This window comes from Hylaeus volcanicus, chromosome 3 (genome assembly GCF_026283585.1).
Source record: "Hylaeus volcanicus isolate JK05 chromosome 3, UHH_iyHylVolc1.0_haploid, whole genome shotgun sequence".
NCBI classification, from domain to species: Eukaryota; Metazoa; Arthropoda; class Insecta; order Hymenoptera; family Colletidae; genus Hylaeus; species Hylaeus volcanicus.
The window spans coordinates 19,456,298-19,475,807 of NC_071978.1; the positions used below are offsets into that span (position 1 = coordinate 19,456,298).

The 19,510-nt window shown below is 34.6% G+C and overlaps 1 protein-coding gene across 4 annotated transcripts in view; it reads right to left on the reverse strand.

Moving 5' to 3' along the window:
* Nucleotides 1-1,361: 1,361 nt before the first annotated feature.
* The window catches only part of LOC128873253 (DNA-binding protein D-ETS-4), a 159,180-nt gene continuing 141,031 nt past the window's right edge, over nt 1,362-19,510 (reverse strand). Inside the window, exons 6-8 of one of the 4 annotated variants that reach the window (XR_008456375.1) lie at nt 6,387-6,509; nt 4,489-4,750; nt 1,362-3,525 (exon numbers count right to left, since the gene is read on the reverse strand). The gene's annotated coding sequence lies outside the window, so the exon portion shown is untranslated. Of the gene's footprint in view, nt 3,526-4,449; nt 4,751-6,386; nt 6,510-9,882; nt 9,894-18,911; nt 19,171-19,510 lie in introns of those variants that run through there. The other 3 variants (XR_008456374.1, XR_008456376.1, XR_008456377.1) reach the window with 3 other exon arrangements.

Below are 19,510 nucleotides of genomic sequence, written 5' to 3' on the forward strand. Positions count from 1 at the left end.
TCGAAATTCGGGCCGATTTTGCATTTTGGTATCAGGAGCACATGATATGCGAAGAGGTGGCACGTTTGCGCCTACGGGCAGGCAACCAGACAGACATATCTGTAAGTATAGGTTGCCTAATGCAAGGGACAGATCGGTACGTATCAAAATTCTGGCCGATTTTGCATTTTGGTATCAGGAGCACATGATATGCGAAGAGGTGGCACGTTTGCGCCTACGGGCAGCAACCGGCCCGACATATCTGAAGGAATAGGTTGCCTAATGCAAGGGGCACATTTTCGGTGTGTTTCAGAATTCTGGCCGGATTTTATATTTTGGTATCAGAAGAACATGATATGCGAAGAGGTGGCACGATTAATAAGTAGTACTTACCTAATACTTACCCGAATTTGCGGTCTAGTATCAGGAGAACATGATATGCGAAGAGGTGGCATTAATAATAACTAGTACTTACCTAATACTTACCCGAGTTTACGTTGTAGTATCAGGAGAACATGATATTCGAAGAGGTGGTACGACGAAACTCTGGTACGTATCTAATTTTGGCCCCATTTTGTCCCGATGGTGTTAGAATGTATTACAAGTTGTTAGGAGGTGTCAAAAAGTGTCAGGAAGTGTCAAGAGGATATTAGTGGTTTTTAGACGATGTCAGAGGAAGTGTTAGTAGGTGTTAGAGGTTTGCAGATGGTGTTAGGAGATGTTAGAGACTGTTTGGAGGTATCAGGAGTTGTGTGGAGATGTGAAAAAGTGTTAGAAGCTGATGAGAGGTGTTGGGAAGTGTTCATATGTGAATAAAAAAATAGTGTCAGTCAGTGTCTAACTCGGCCTGAACGAAAAGAGAATGAAATGTTAGTTGTCATCAAGTACGCGCGAGTATGCCCCTGTCAGATATCAACCGGTTTGGCCAATTTGTAGGACAGGTTGCTACATCATTGGCGCAGCGGTGCCCCTGGTATGCTGCAACCAATACGAGCTTGCTTGTCGTTTCGGTTGTCACCTCGAAGGTGCAGCGTTGCCCCTTGTATGCGGCAACCTACGCTGACTGATGTGTCTGTTCAGTTGTCATCTCGTAGGCGTAGGTTTGCCCCCGGTATGCGGCAGCCGTTACTGTCTCGTTTGTTAGTTCGGTTGTCACCTCGTAGGTGCAAAAGTGCACCTGTTATACACCCATTAGTGCCATCTTTATTTTTATTTTGGTTGTAATTTTGAAGTTGCCGCGTGCTAAATTTCACAACTATGTACTACGTTCGATAAAATAATATTTTAAAAACTAATTTCAACTGTAATTGTATCAATTACTACTTTCTTTGTTATTAAGACTCATAATCAAATAATAATTTAAGATCTTTACTATTGACAATATATCGTTATTAATACTTTCTGTATATATTGTGTTTTGACTAGTATAGTTAGGAAAGAACCAACTTAAGTTCTGTTAATTCTTACCGCCAATTCACATGCATATTCACATTTACGCTTACATATGAGTATATGTACATACAAAACTATGTAACTATTAGCTTTATTATTTATTATCTATCACGATTTGTTTGTATCATTATTTTATGAACGTACGTAATCTGATTTATATTGATTATTACATGTATTAATCCAGTCTTGTTTGTTACAAATCACTATTCTTGTGTATATTTCATTCCATGTCACATTTACATTGCTTTAGATGAATCCATATCTTCAATCATTACCATGGTTTACATTATTTATTACATTACATTACATTCCTCTATATGTCTGTTGGGGGTCATTAGTCTCTATACCGACTTATTACCAAAGACAAGATTAATGTCAATATAATATACAGAATTGTGTTACAATAATCCCAAAATTAAGGAGTTATGTAAGGCAAAGTAATGCTAAGAAAAATGGAAATAATTATATTGTAATGTATGCATTCAGTCCAATAACTGAAGTGACAATTACACACTTAAATAAACAAAGCTGAAGCTCAGTCGTCGGAGTTTCCAATCAAACCCTATCCCTGGTACTTCCACCACTCTCGAATGTATAGTTCCTTCATTCCACGGTATCGTGATCGGAAAGAAGTAATATGTGTCCGCGGGTGGAGAACCAGGAAGGATCTCGCGAAATCGAAGAAACACGCGCGAAGATCGCGTCGGTATCGGGTTTTCTCACTTGGAGAACGCCGACATCAGCGAAACGAGCGCTCGTCTTTGGCCGATCGAGCTCGCCGATAATCCGACTTACGATTTACCGGCATTCGCGGATCGCCGTGGCGTGAAACAGCAGCGAGATAGAAACCCCTCTGAATCGTAGCACCGATAGAGGCACGGTTGCGTTATGTTGCCGCTAATTTGGATTTATGTTCGCATTCGCACGTCGTGCCTCGACACCTCGCGCCGCCACCGACACCGGCCGATCTCTGATCGAACGCCCCCCTTTTTCCACGTTTTGCAGAAAATTTAGCGGCCTGTTGCCCGATTCCGTTGCAGGAAGCGAGCAGCTCCTCGAGTACACTCGGTGTGATGCTTATACTTGAATCGATAGTGGAATAATTGTATTAGAAAATACTTCGAAATATGTATAATTTTAAGTATAATTCGCAATATAATAATAAAAATTAAAGTATAATAAAAATATGTATAATATAATATAGTGCATGAATTTTTAACTTTTACTTATTCATTTTATATATAAAATTACAATTTGGGGAATTGGTTAATTCATTGAGCAACATATCTTTAATTAAAAATCCTTATAAATAAATTGGTTAATCTAGCGTACAGACGGTTTATTTCAGCTGAAATACATATATTTCCAACAACTAAAATTAAAGTTAAATGCAAATAACGTTAATATGTGGCGATGAAAGAACGTCAAATGAACAAAAAAAAAAAAAAAACAAATGTTAAAAATATAACGTCGGTGGTCTCTTGCTAGTAATTACTCAGCTGTATCACATTTTCAGTCATAATTGCAAAACTTAAAGAGCAATATAGGCTAATGCCTCGGCTCATCTGTTTCCAGAGGACTTTCTAACTTTTTAACCTTTATATATTCTTACTGAATCTCTGACAATTCCTCAACAGACTCTCTCGCTGACTGTAACAGACCGCGACACGCTTTTCAATCGTGCAAGGCTCTTGCGACTATTACATGTACGCGCAAACTCACGCCACTTATATCTCCTCGCGACCAAAGTTGCACGTGCATCTTTAGAACTCGCTCGGGATGCCTACCTTTACATTATTCATATGTAGATATTGGAAGCACAACTGTTGCTAAAGCAAGACTGATGGTGGCTCGAACGTGACTATTGAATTTTGAAATGTAGCTGAAGGCGAGTGAAACGTCGCTGCATAGATGGAAAATTGAAATATCGTGTATTAGATGCTGATTTGTACTACGTCGGTGTTGACTGACTATACATTTTGAATGAATCGAATTGAATACAAATGTCGATACTTTGATCGATCATCGAGAAATCTTTCCTTCGAGGAGAGTGTCCTTGTTTAGGTATGAATGAACTAGGCCAGCTTTAGAATTCTGCAACATGAAATGTAATTAAGATATTAGTTTGAAATCTTGTCTCAGTTTTTATACATGTTTTTATAAGTTATACAAATTTTTTGTGTAGAAGAATACATTGTTGTTTTGAAGATATAATCTGCTTGATTTATAATAAAAAAAAACCAAAGAAATTAATAATCTATATGTGTATCTATTGGTTCAGCTTGAATTAGACTAAATGAGAAATACTACAAAATTAGTTAAATGGAAGCAATTTGAAAACAATATATTGATATTTAGGTAAAAATTTCGCAGTTTAATCTTGACAAAAATCAATTAATTTACTGATATTGTATTTTCCTTTATTTTTGACAAAAAGGAAACACTTACTTAAGGACTATATTGAAGTCAATTGAATAATTATTTTGTTCAGTGTCATCTTTAACTTCTTGAGGGATATTAACCCTTAAATGCTCTAAGTTTCAATTTTGATACCGGAGTTTTAAATCGAATTGTACACTTGTAATTGGTTTGTTTTTAATATTTGTCCTGTATGTATATTATCATTGCATAATGTTCATTTGAACAAAAGTTAAACAAATGAACGTCAGCTGTCGAACTTGTTCAAATAATAAATACATTGATATTTTTACAAATTTAATTTGGAAAATCAGGCTTCTAAGGGTTTAACACATATTTGTACGTCTGCATTTATATTGAAATAATCATTGCTTACAATCCTGATATTTTTCGGAAATAAAAATATAAATATAATGAAAGTGAGACAGCAAATTTGTACGTTAAAATCGATCCACAGATAAAAATTGGTTTGTGAATTCGATTAAAGCAAAAAGAAATCCATTTAAAATTCATTTCTCAAGAGATTAAAGTTTTCAAAAAGATGGTTTGAAGAGGATGGGTTTAATGTAACAACCAGGTGTAGCATAATTGTTCTAATACCTTTAATTTACATAATTGTATCACGGTCGTGTAGTCTACCTTCTACTTCTTCGGAATAGTCGTATTGCTGAGTGATTTCATTTCTGAAAGCTGCACTGGCCTCTTTTGTCACGTCGAACGGTCGCCGATTCAACCGTTAGACGCATTACTCGTCTCTTAGATCAGCAAAATTGTACAATCGCGGCCCGATTTTCACTCCCATCAATGTCAAGATTTATAGGCTCGTATTAATCCCGCGCAGATATACTGGACAACTTTTACCGTTTGAGATGCCATCAGAAAATTCTCCGCAAACCTGTCGCTGAAAATCAATAAAAACGATTCTCTTTATTACATTTATAACAACTCGATAAAATAAAATTAGATTTATACGTCGGTTACATAATTTGTATCGAGACACTTTAAATCTTCCGTGAAATGTTCGTTTTAAATTCGACAATTTTACATGTGTACGCCAAGTCAACTTTCGAAGATATCTATCCAGGTTAATCGAAGAAATGCTGTCGATGAATGATAGGAATGACACGAATTATCGTTTCTTTCATCAGCGCCATATTTCTTCTGTCAGCCTGAATTAGCCAGTCAATACGCTTTATTTATGTATATTGTTAACACACATATGATTAGAAGTGATGAAGAAAATAAAGACGACCTATCAAATTATTTATATCTATAACTTATATTTATATACTTATTTATATATTTATATACTTATATATTATAGATGAAAAAGTTAAAGTAAGAGCAATAAACATATGCTAATAAACTCACGTATACATGTTACAGTCACTTAATTATTACTGTGAGATTCTAAATCAAAATGTATAAGTACCTACACAAATATTAATATCATCATATTAATTTACAGAGTATATTCTGCATGTATTATGTATATTTTGTGCATATATTAGGTTGTCCCAAAAGTTTCTTTCGCTTTATTAATAAGTAATACATGCACAATATTTTATGTTTTATGTTACATTACTGAATTGTGCACAATTCATTTTGCTCCATTACTGTTACAACATGAATATCTATGAAATTAAATTGTCTATTCATATAAACACGACCACATAAAATAATTGAGTGCAACTCGCGAAAGAAAGAAACTTTCGGAACAACCTAATATTAATAAACTCAAATATGCAATGTACTTCTATAACATCTACAATATTTAGATTAGGTCTATATAGATGTACAGTATATTATTGTAGTAATTGGCAGAATATATTTTACACGTATTATGTATATTTTGTGTTTATATTAATAAACTAATAAACTGCAAATATACACACACCGTAAATGTTGAAATGTTTGTAACTAATCCAAATATTAAGGCTTCCTTTCGTATTTCCTTTTCTTATAAAACGTAATCTAAACATTTAAATAATTTATAGAAATATGTACTTGTAGACTTTTCTATCTCTGCAATTCTACATCTCAATAAACCTGTAAGGTCTTAATACTTTTAATAAAAAAGTCAAGTCACGTTACCGCGCGTTGGTGGAAATTGTGCAGTTAGCAAAGTGTTAACAGAAAGTGGAAAACGTAACGACGTCCCTGTAACACGGTCTTCCGATTTCTCGCTGTCATCAACGGGGTAACTCTACACGAAAAGTGCCATCACAGAGACGGCGCGAAGGGGTAACCCTGTACGAAAATTGCGCTCCATCGACGACAAGAAGATGGCACGCAGGCGAGGGCGACGCGAAAAAAATTCAAAATCCGATGGCGGACGGCACCGTGGTAGCGCGGGTACGAGCCGAGGTCGTCATTACCCGTCATTATCATGGCTCTGCCAACCACTGTAATCCGTATTTCATTTTCTGCCGGTTTTTTGTCCCTCCGCTCCCTCTACCCCCATCGACGAAGTGGTTACGGCTCTAGATTACAGGCGTTGGCGGACGACGACCGATAGTTTCCGCGATAGAAGTTACCTTGAGTGTACTCGGCGGTTTGCACCTTCCACCCTTCCTGCCTTGGCCTCTTCCGCGGCTTGACATCGTCGCAAAGTGCGTTACTTCGATCATCCAGACTCGCTAAATTAATAACGTCGTCATCTGTGAACATTTAAGGGTGGAAATTAAATTAGAAGTTCAAGTATTAAGTGATTCTTGGAATATTTGTCTTCACAGGAAAGAATATGTGTAATGTTTTTATAACTCTGAGAATATTTCAGGTACGATTTGAAGTACATTTGGTAATTTTTTCGATTCATTTCATATATAGGAATCTTTCAGATACCACGTTCCTTTTTCTAAACTACTTTTTTTCAATCCATGTGAATGATAATTCGAAAACTAATTGACTGATCGTTTCCAACCTTCATATATGCTTATATCATTTAAATACTTTGAATATGAACTAATATCTATAAATTGAAATGATATCATCGTTTAAAGTATGTTTATTATTGCAGAAAGTTACACAAAAAATGATGAAAATTGATACTTTTCCTTTAAACACTCCTAAAAAATTCAATTTTCAAACTTGTTTGGCAACGATTTGGTTTTTTACGCGTAGAGAACATGTTAACAATCTTTCAAAACAAATTTCATTGATTGTAGATAACAATTGTGACCTCCAGAGTTTTCACAGTTAGGCGACTCGGGCGGAAACTTGCTATATAGGGAACAGCTGATATCTTAAAGATTTCTGTATGAAATTAACTGAAAAAATCACCAATATACTTTAAAGTGCATTCAAATTATTTTTAAAGTCATAAAAACATTACATACATTCTTCTCTGTAAAAAGAAAAAAAAATGCATGGTGTACAGTAATACATAATGTATTACAAAAAAATATACATAATGTATGTTGAAGTAATGTATAATTAGTATAATAATAATATTGTTATTTCATATATATTATTATTAGCATATATTTATTATATTAGATGCATCTAATTTGCAGTATGAATTGATGAGCAATGCTAGAACAAAAATACGCGTGTTCAATTATTTTTAAGTATTTTTAGCTGTCCTATCGTTTTGTTTACGTGGAAGTTGGTTTATTTTCCACGTTCAAGTCATGAAATTGACACGAGTGTCGAAACTCGATAAAAGATGCGAGTTTTATGCTTTATTTGGCAACATCGCCACGCATAAACCGCGCTTCGCGAGGTAATTAGTTTTCGCTTTCTTATTCCAGTTAACTTATCGACCTCCTCTTCTTCGGCTTCGCGGCATAGTTGCAAGAAAGAGCTAAGACGAAAGGTCAGTACGCGCACAACGGGTGAACCTGTTTCAGGCGCAACAATGCTAACCGCATTCTGCTTCATTTTGCTACGCTAATTAAAATGAGAAGCTCAAAAAATGATCAAAAATCAAAGTAGTAGAATTTATTAAAATGATTCTTCGGGATTTTGTTTTTCGAGTTGCAATGAAATATTAAGTGTGTAATTAAATGAAAATTATAAAAGGAAGTGTTTCAAACTTCGAGGTACACAGATATAAATATTTTAAAACCAATATTAATATTTTATGCTTATAAAATGTTGTTTACACAAACGAAACTAACTGTACAAAGTAGTTTTAATACATTATATATTCAATTAAAACAATTTCCACATATTAGGTGTGGAAATTTATTAGGTGTGGAAATTAATTCGGTGTCTTTAGATTCATTTGTTTATAACTGTAGTTTAAGTAAAAATATTTATTGACCATTTTGTTATGTTAGAATACCAGCCTTAATAGTAATGAAACATACAGATTACTTCGACATATTGCTTCTAAAATTATCTGTATTCTTTTGGAATGTACAACTGATGAGAAATTAAAGGTTGTATGATTTTCCCTTATCAATAAATGCTAAGTTTACTGTATAAATGCGAGAATTAATTCCTATACATAATAATTCTACTTCTCTTCTTTCCCAACGATTAATAAATTTGAACAATCCTGTTTTAAAGATATAATTATAAAACATTAAACATTCTGCTATGTAATTACTTCTAAAACTTTTATCCTTTCTGTATCTCTATGTTTATTTAATTAACTTTGACTACTACCAGTTGCATATGTTTATGAAAACAGTAGAAAAACATTTAGAAATGTTTAGAATGTAGCGAAGGTGGAACAAACACCTCAATTCATAAGCATCGGTGGAATACATTAGGAACACCATAAACAACAACGTTATGGGAATAGCATTACTGAAGGCAGCGAATCGATTCCAGTAGCTGCTCAATCTACAATTCAAATTCAGAGGTTTTACTAATTAGCGTAAAAGCTGGTTTCACGACCTACAAACCGTACCGTAAATTTCACTTAACGATAAGACAACGATTTTTTTTTCCGCTGTAGTCCTGAATTAGGAATACATGGACTAATTTAATAACAACGTGACACCCAATCAAATAAATTATGCAATTTAAATTCAATTTAATTATTAATTAATGATGCATCTGGTCATCTCATAAGTCATTGAGAAATTGTATTTAAATAAATTGTAGCAATATGTTGTTATCCTTGTATATCATTTTTTCCTGTGAATAAAATTTCTAATATAAATTTTCGGTATGTTCATTTTTAATTGGTAAGCATTAATTACTAATTCGAATTTACTTTGATGACTTGCTGAAGATTGAATGATGTTTTGTGATTCGATCTTGTAGTCTTATGTTTGTGTAATTAAATAGAAAATGATTTATTAAAGAGACTTATGAAACGATTTAATATCATTGCATACCATACAGGTAGACCTTGACCACATAAAATTATTTTTTTATCTACAATATGTATTTCATATACATGTATCTGTTCACATATGATCAAACTATATTGTTTTCTGAAAATGATAAGAAAATTTAACATTAAATCTGATCACATAGAACCTGACCAATTAAATTATTTGATTATTTACAAAATATATTTCATATATCTATGTATATGTTCACACATGATCAAAGTACATTGTTTTCTGAAAATGATAAGAAAATTTAATGTCAAGCCTGATCAGAACATTCACAATATATTATTATTTGCCTTTGATATCAACAAATATAAATTTATTAATCGCAAGATATATACCATTCACATTTCCCCAAATATTTTCAAATGAAAATTATGATTGTTTTGAATTACATAATTAACTGTTTCCATACTTTTCGACAAATATTATCGACTATAATCGTTAATATGACGCGTATAGGAACACCGATTAAACGATAGGAAAGTATATTGAATTAATTAATACCTCCCGAGCGCTTAATTAAACGGCTCCGTATAAATGAGCTTGCACAATTTTTGATTCGCCTCCCGTCGGCGCACTGTGTGTATTTCTATGAGATATTGCTCGTCGAGCAATTAGTTCTATCTTTCTTAACCTTTTTAACCCATCGGCCTCTTCCTCTTCAGCTTCGCCGCATCCTTGGGACCGATTACATTCTTGCAGGACAAGGTTGTTAGAAAGGGCAGGGAGAAAGACCGGTGAACGTGTCTATGGCGAGGTAATAAGGTGTAAAAGGTAGCTCGACAAAACAGAATAAACGAATTTTACTTGACTTGGCTCGCGCGCCAGTTTTATTACAAACATTTGTAGATATTATGGTTTTGTGTTAAAGGGGGAAACCACATTAGGAGGCCAAATAATAAATGTTCTTCCTGGTATTTTTTACAGCGAAAAATTTGCTTAATTTTTATTCTACTTTGACCAAATATATCGTAAGTATTTATCATTATACGTACTCATATGTTTATTTTTTAGACGATTAATTTTGTTTTCCATTAAATCTACGTAATATTTTTCACTTTTCTATTTTATACTATTATCTTTCTATTATTATGTTTAATATACCAGGAGTGATAAGTACTTTCCTTTTTCTTTTTCAAGTACTAATTAATGCACTGTGTACAATTTATAATTTTATACACATACTTTAATTTGTATTAATTCATAATTTTCTTGCCTTATTTTCTTCTCTCATACCTTTTCTCATATTCATAATTATTGTTTTAATTTTATATGTATAGGCCGAACAAAGGGTTCATAATACCAAAAAATAATTTGTTTAACATATAACTTATTTATATATACGTTCATTCCAAAGCTTACTCACAACGTAAATAAATGCTTGTTTAAGTCAAACAGTAGTACTTATGCCTAAAAGCTTTTTCCTTAATATTTGTTAAATAAAAATTTAAAGACTTTCAGGTGACGAGATAATTAGTAACTATTTTATTCCACATTCCACATTATTGAAGTATTTTCGCATGGTTTCTCCGTGAAACGTTAAAGAGCCGGGTGACTGTCCGAGGAAAGTAAACCCAAAGTATCGACAAGGGGGAATTAACCACGAGGTTAAAGGGGTTAAGACGATAAGTGGGAATCTTCGAACGGAGAAGGGACTAACCTTCTTTCGATGGAAAGATGAGATACACGGCACCGCAAGACGGATAAAGACGAAAGAGATTAATCGTCTCGGATAGCTTTGCAATCGGCAGGTATCAAACACGCGAGGTTACCTTCTATCTTGAATGAATACAAACGGCTCTGCTTAACACCCCCGTTCCACCTAATAACGATTACGATTAGCGATAATTCTGGTGGTCGAGAGCAGAAACTCGATTGGAAAATGATCGAACCTCGTAACATTTTCACTTTATAATTAATATTCTGTTTTCAAGAGGATTGTTCTTTACTAAACTCTATTACATATCTTTTTCGTAGTTTTAAAATTATAATATTACAAACAGATCGAAACGTTGACTAATAAATCTATGTTCCGTATTGCTGCTGCAACTACAAAGAATTATGGTCATCGGTGATGACTAATCGCAATGATTAAATCCTAATTGTGGAACTGGATCAATTTTCTTCAAGGACTTGTTAGTCTACATAGTTCTATAATCGTTCTACTAGTCAATAGTCTGCAAGAGGAATTAATTTTATCAACCATATAGAGTAAAGTTGAGTTGATTATTTGTTAACTTTCAAGTTAGCTCAGAGAATATTTAAGTTAATTTAGAAGTATTTATCTCTGCCTGATTCGAAGCTAGAAAGTCTAAATATATTAGACTTAAAAGAAAATGTATAATAGCTTCTTCAGATCGACAATACAAAAATTTAAAGAACCCGCAATTACATAATTATTAATCACGGCACGTGGCGAACCTTGAATCCTTATTTTAAAATTCATAAAATTGAACTGTCAGAAAGTATCTAGATGTAGAGCCGTTATTTTAAAACGATAATGAGGCTACTTTTCGTGTAATCAAATTATTAACGTAGCCTGAAAGCAAACGCTGCCTGGTGACTTCAATGCATGGAAAAGCCACATTGTTAAGTTTCAAGCGCTTGGCATTTTAAACGCAATTCAATATTTTTTAGTCTTCGGTTTCTTCATTATTTATTGTACATTTTACATACTGTGTGTGTATTAACATCCTTATATTTCTGTAACGTGATTTTAAAATTGGAGATAATTTTATTCGAATAATAGATGTTCAATGATACTCATTTATTTACATTTATATATACGTGTAATAAGTAAGTGTAATAAGTATTCGTACAGGAACCAATTAAAAATAAAATTTCATATATTTATTTTATTAATAAATTTCAGGGGAAGAAATAATTAACGAACATTCCTACATACTTTTAGAGGAGATTTTGAGTAAATTAAAGTCCATTACTTTTAATGCTAACCTCATATTTCTTTTCTTATTAGTTTTTATTTTAAATTGGTTCCTGTACGAATACTTCCTTCACTAACTGTATGTATTGCATTTGTTCACCGTGAAACATTTAATTCTATAACTCGAATTCTAATTTTAATCTCATCTCGTTTCAACATCATTATCTTTCATTCGTCATTTAAAATTTATATCCAAAGAAAATTTGTTAAAATATATAAGAATATGTTGCGTGCAACCATTTTGTTCCGCGCTGTAATTGGTTTTTATCGGATTCCTACATATTTCCGCGGACACTTAAGACGTCGGAATATTTTATCCAGCCCATACGTTACACGTTTTCAAACTCCCCACTATAATTACGTATGCTTATATCTTTATGAGTAATTTTCATTCCCGTTAGCGTAATTAAGACTGACATTACAATCGAAAAACCTGTTCAATCACGGTAAGTATAAACGCCAACAAGCGAGACAATCATTTATCGTGGCAAGGCGACAAATTAGATCGTCGATGTGATCATCGAGGACTGACGCAAAAATAATCGTCGAAGGACAATGTCAATGGCGCGTTATACTTTCACGTGGCACAAAATAAAATGGAATTTGGAGGTCTCGGTTAAAACAAGAGTGAACGGGAGCATGTTATGAAACTCGATCGTATTTTATAGTGAAAACAAAGTAAATAAATTACGTTAACACAACGAGAATATATTTAAAAGTTGAATATTCTTGTGAAACAATAGTTTCGAAAAGGCTGGCATTTTGGATTTTACGTGCTTCTTGGAAATTCTATATTATTGGGATGTTATACACCATATGTGTATATTACTTGTATGTATGAATTGTATGCATAATTGTACCTATGTAAGAAATTGTATGCATGAATTGTATGCATAATATCATTATTTAATATTATTTCATTGTTGTGTAATTGTACTTATGTACCGAGAAATTGTATATATGAATTGTGTGCATAATATCATTGTTTAATATTATTTCATTGTTTGTGTAATTGTACTTATGTACCGAGAAATTGTATATATGAATTGTATGCATAATATCATTGTTTAATATTATTTCATTGTTTGTGTAATTGTACTTATGTACCGAGAAATTGTATATATGAATTGTATGCATAATATCATTGTTTAATATTATTTCATCGTTTGTGTAATTGTACTTATATAGTGAAAAATTGTATGTATAATTACACGCATTGGGAAATTATATATTATTTCATTATAATATCTATGTTGTTACATATTGACCAATTAATTGATCTTCATTGTTTAAGAAAACTTCTAATGGAAGATTTCATTTCTTTTTCTTCGTGTATATTTTATGTAATAGAAATGATACATATAAGAAAAGTAAAATATATGCAATTAACTCGTCTTTATCACGCGTTTAAATACCTTTTGACAATTACACGAAGACTACCTCTTGGATCACATTTTCGAAGAGCTATCGCTATATTTATATTCCTATGAGCTTCACTTGTAATTTGGCCCAAGGTAATCAGAAATATTAACTGGGGCGTGTATGTCCTGCAAGGGTCGAAAGGGTTAAGAAACCCGTCACAGGATCCACCCAGTGACACGGCAATCCCATCTCAGCAAAAGGAACGCGACAACAACCGCGCCACCGGACAACGTACAAATTGAACGGGCGTAATTTCTCCTCCTCGTTTTTTTTCCCCTCGATTAAACACGGAATGCTTGTAGGTGCAATCGATTTACGGCAATGTCCGCGACGCGATATTAAAATACCCGCGAGGTCACGGACGGGCATCGCGATAAAACGTAAAACACGGGAATAATGCCGAGTCGATAATTGAATACTTCATACTTGCACGTCGAATAAATTAAATATCTCTGTTTTCGCAGCCGTGGGGACAACTGGGGTAGGAGGGGAGGTGGTGGAGACCTCAGAAATAAATCAAGACACGCCGGCGACGAGGAATGCGAGGAGAAGTGAAAAGCGTCGTTTTGATACGTCGACGACGGTGGCTGGACCGCAAACGTATCATTACGCCCGCGAAAGGAGACAAAAGAACCAAAGCGAGACGTTTAATCACCGTTGCGAACTTATCGTCGGGTCCTTCGTTCTTGTAATATATTCCGTTCCCCTTTTTTCGCATTTTTCCTTTTTAGAAAGGACACCGTGTATTATAAATGCGTTGAAGTTACTGGTTGCTCGAATTAGAGGTTCAGAATTCAACAAACTAAGGTGTCTCTGTCTCGTTGATATTTATTTATACATTATTTTATGGAGAAAAATGATTTTTAGTAATATTGATAAAATTACACAGAAAATAGTCATGCTTATCAATTTCATCCAACTATAATCAGTGAAATGTTAATCAATATTTTTATAACCATCAGGAAGAAATAGTAATTTTAAATGTTTCAATGTAATTATAAGAATATTTGTTTAGACTAATTTAGCGTGAAGATATACCATTTATATGAGAATATAAATATAATAGTTTTTGATACAACCCTGTCTTTGTAATTAACACTAAACCACCGACGTTCATTTGTAACTATTTCTACCGTACTGAAACAAATAACTAATAGTCATAAAGACGTTTTTATCAATTAAATCCAAAAATATTTTACGTGGAACTAAATTCAATAACGCATAAAACAATTGTATATAATTCATATGTTTCTTATATGATATGTATAAAAAAGTTTGAAAACTGTTATTTGACCAATCGTGCTAGGTTTAGTATTAAAAAGAAGAGGAACAAATCTATTCCTGTTACAGTAATAGTCTCCAAAAAGTTGAAATATCGTCATCGTCAATAATTGAGCGACTTTAAGAAGAAGTTTGTAGTACATAACTCGATCTGACCTATTCGATACATTTAGTGTTAATTATGGACGTTGTATTTGATCAAGTATAGTCTTGTTTACTCACAAGATATTCTCCACTACAGACAACACTGACGAACCAGGAAAGCAGGAGGCGCAAGTCTACCACGACAAATTTCTTTAAGTTGAAAAAGAAAATGTTATCTTCTAAGAAAGACCTATTTTTCATATCAAAGATTATATATAGAATTTTTAGGAAATGAGTTTAGCATAAGAAAGTTGCAAATAACAACAACTAAGAAAGGAAATTCGATACCAAGAGACTGTTATACTAGATTGCGAGATAAGAAGACTAGATAAAGATATGGAAGGTAAAAAGACTGGACCATCAGGTGCAATAAATAATCTATGTATGTATGTACGTACGATTAAGTACTCTAATGAAATGAAATATAAAAAAAAAAAAAACGTTTCCTTAAGCGAAAGCAAACAACATCATAAAGAAACGAAGAAAATCTCTTATTTACCTTTCCACGCGGTAAAGAGACGCGGAAAAATCAAAAGTGAAAAGTAGAAAGAAACGTAGGAGGAAGACAAAGAAGAGAATCCCAGAAGCGATCGGTGAGGAAAAGAGAGCGACTATGGAGCTCTATGGCATAGAATTTATTACGGGGACCAACGCGCTGGGCCAACGTTAAAGAAAGAGAGCGGTTGCTCGTACGAGAGCGCATAATTTATGCTCTCATTATGCGACAACCAAGATTCATTACGGGCAACAAGCATTGTCGCGCCGATTCGGAGATCGATCGTAGCTCGGTAAGTAAATGCAACGGAACGATGATCGGATACCCGGTGAGGGAGAAGAGGAAGAAAAGAGAGGAAAAAAAAGCGATCTATGAACGCAGCTCCGCTCTTATTACCGTGCTCGAAAGGGAACGGAATATATTACAAGGATGAAGGACCCGACGATAAGTTTACAACGGTGATTAAACGTCTCGCTTTAAGTATAATAGTTCTTTTGTCCCCGTTCGCGGACTTTGCTGACCCGTGCACTTTTCACTAGCTACGCGTGAAACATTTCATTTTTTCTAATTTGACGTGTATTTTTCGCGACATCCCCAATTTTCAACGATTTTTTACCCATTTTGATTTTTTGTCGATTACAGCGCCATCTGTAAACGAAAATGCAAAAACTCGTAGGTCAAGTTGAAGTACTTTTTTGTGGAGAATCCAAATCTACAATAAAAAATGAGTGTTCCTATTTAAGTTTTCTATCTTCTCCAACCCCAAAGGAGTGACCGTGGGGTTCGAGTTTGGTATCATTAGATGTCTCCCATTGAGACGAACAACTTTCATTACCCACTTTTTTTGATCCGATGCATAATTCTCGAGATATTTCAATGTCTTCAGATAAATCGTCCACTCTGTATAGTGTTTACTTTATATGTAGTTTTACTCATTGTTCTATATCAAGTTGATTAATCTTCTTTTGGAGAAGTTGGAATGGTTTTGCAAGATTTGAAGTCGTGAAGTTGTTGTTGAATAATAAATTGAATAATAAACAAATAATTCTTACTTGGACTTTCGAAATAAAATTTCGAATTCCAATTCCCTTGGAATTTATCAATGAGATATACTGAGAATTATGTAACAAACAAAACTGATTACAATGAACTGATATACAATTTCTTAGTCTATGAAATATAAAAAGTCCAAATGAAGTATAATAGTAATGACACTGCTTTCGTTACTTTGCTGTTTTGAAAATTAATGATTTACTTTTCTGTTTATTTTCTGTTGCAAAATCTATTTTGCCTTGGGCCCTATGAAGATATATGCGCTACAGATTTCCTATTTAATTAACATTTCGCGAGGTTTCCTGATGTTAACTTTCAGCTGCCTTCTCGGCTCTCTTCAGTACTCGTTTCGTGTCGCGTCATGTAATTAACGTCTTTCTTAAAGGTTTTCTCTATTTTGTTGCAACTATGTGCACTACTTCCTCGCGTTTAACCTCTTTTGCATTTGATATTTCTGTAATTTACTCTTCGATTTTTATTTTTATTTCCCTTTCTGCTCAATTATGATCAATTTAATTCATGCAATTACACCTTCTTCCTTGCATGACTCAACTACTTCAAAACATCGTTCCAGATTCCAGCAATATTTTCTAATTATCATGTATATAATGGATGTATACATATACAACAGTAAAGAAATATTCTGATTTCTAAGTTTAATCAATTATAATTTATGATTGTCTGGTTCTATTAGAGAACAAGATGCGAGCTTCTTGGAGGAAGTTCAGACATGTTGTACAAAGATGCATAAATACTGAGAATCGAATAAATGTTACTTTACATAATTATTTCTGATTTTTTATTTAAATAACATTTTGGTGTCGATGTTTGAATGTCTTTATTGGGACGCTGTAAAAGGTTACGAGGTCCTAATTTCCCATCTTCGATCATCCAGCTTACAGTGAAATGATTCACACTTCCCATCACACATACAGGATGATAATAATGTATTAAAGATAAAATCAAACTTTAAAAAAATATTCCTTCCACCCTATTGAATTAAATAGAGAGAAGAAAAAATTACTAAGTCATAATTGTTTATCTTCCATTACTCAGTTGAAACTATTTAAACAGCTCACCCTTCCCATCATTACAACTCCAAAAATACAGACTCTACACGTCTATCTATCCATTAACCCATTGACTGGGATGTACATATACTTTTTCGAGAAATGGGCTCAGAGAAATGTTCACATTCGTTAAATCAATTTTTACAAAATATCAGCAGAAACTATAAAAATAAATACCACAATAAATTTTTGTTTCTGTAATTTTCAATAATCTGTAAATAAAATTTAATCACAGTAGAAATTTAGAGTATTAGTCTGGCAGTCATCGTGTTAAAAAAAATATTCATCCCACCCAGTTAATGAAATAGAGAGAAGAAGCAGTCACTAATTCATCATTTCCTACCTGCCCATCACTACAACCCCCCAAAATCAAATTACACACGTCCACCTACCCAGTAACCCATCACCTAATTCTTCTATTACCTCCCATTACCTTCCCTCGTTTCACGATTGTGTCTAGCAATATTCCGTCTTTGTTCCTCGAATTCCTCAGCGGTTTTCCCTCGTTTCCCTCAGCTTCCCATACCCTCCCATACCAATACCCTCTCTTCTCTCCCCATACGTCTATCTATATGGACATCTCATTGTCCTATAGGATATAATTGTGAGATAAGAACTAATTAAAAAAAAAATATTCATCCCAACCAGTGAATGAAATAGAGAGAATAAACCATCACGAACTCATCATTTTCCACCTTCGCATCACTACAATCCCCAAAATCAAACTCCACACGTCCACCTACCCATTAACCTATCACCTAATTCTTCTATTACCTCCCATTACCTTCCCTCGCTTCACGATACATCCCAAGCAATATTCCCTCTTTGTTCCTCGGATTCCTTTCTTCGCGGTTTTCCCTCGTTTTCCTCAGCTTCCCTCCCTTTTCTTTCCATACGCCTATCTATACGGACATCTCATTGTCCTACAGGATATAATTGTGAGACAAGAACTAATTCAGAAAAAATATTCATCCCACCGATTGAATGAAATAGGGAGAAAAAGCAAACTCATCATTTCCTACCTTTCCATCATTACAACCCCGAAAATCGAACTCCACACGTCTACCTACCCATTAACCCATCACCTAATTCTTCTATTACCTCCCACTCCCTTCCCTCGCTTCACGATACAGCCCAAGCAATAATCCCTCTTTGTTCCTCGAATTCCTTTCTCCGCAGTTTTCCCTCGTTTCCCTCAGCTTCCCTCCCGCGTCAGCTATCTGCATGAGCATCTCATTGTTCGTCCTCGTTCCTCCCGTTCGCGGCAACGGCTCTACGTGCACGCGGTTCACGTGAAGGTGTATCGGCGCGTGTTCGGCTGCGCTCGAGCGGACTCGTCGCTCGTATATACTTACCTGGCAATTAGTTTTGCGGAGAATGTTGTTGTCCTTGGTCGTACGGACGCACGCGCGGTCCGCTCGTTTGCGGGGGTGTCCCCTGCACCCAGCAGTCTCTATATCGTCGTGGAACAACGCCGGATGGCTTCCACCGCGCGGCTTCTCCGGGAGGTGCAAAACGGGCGCAGGTGCAGCACCGCGGTTCCACGCTTCTACGTGACTGGAATTTTCGCCCGTGCGGGCCCGTTACGGTCCCATCCTCGCGGACGAGATGCCCCTGTCGACACAGTCGTCGCGTTAATGGATGAATTCAGGTCTTCGCGCGTATTTACGTGCTCGACGTCTTATAGACAATCGAGACTTCCGGTGTGGGGGCTAAGGAATTGGGTCTTAGGGGTGAGATTATCCCACCGGATTATGTTTTGTCTAAGACGGTTGTTGGTAGATAAGAGAGGGGGAGCGATTATTTGGCTCTAATGAAAAGTAAATTCTGTAGAATTGCATTACAGAAGATTATGTAGGTTGTTTAAAATATATGTAAATATGGAAAATGGATTCAAACACGATATCGTAGGAGTCTCTACGAAAAATAAGGCACGGAGATCCGGACCCACGAT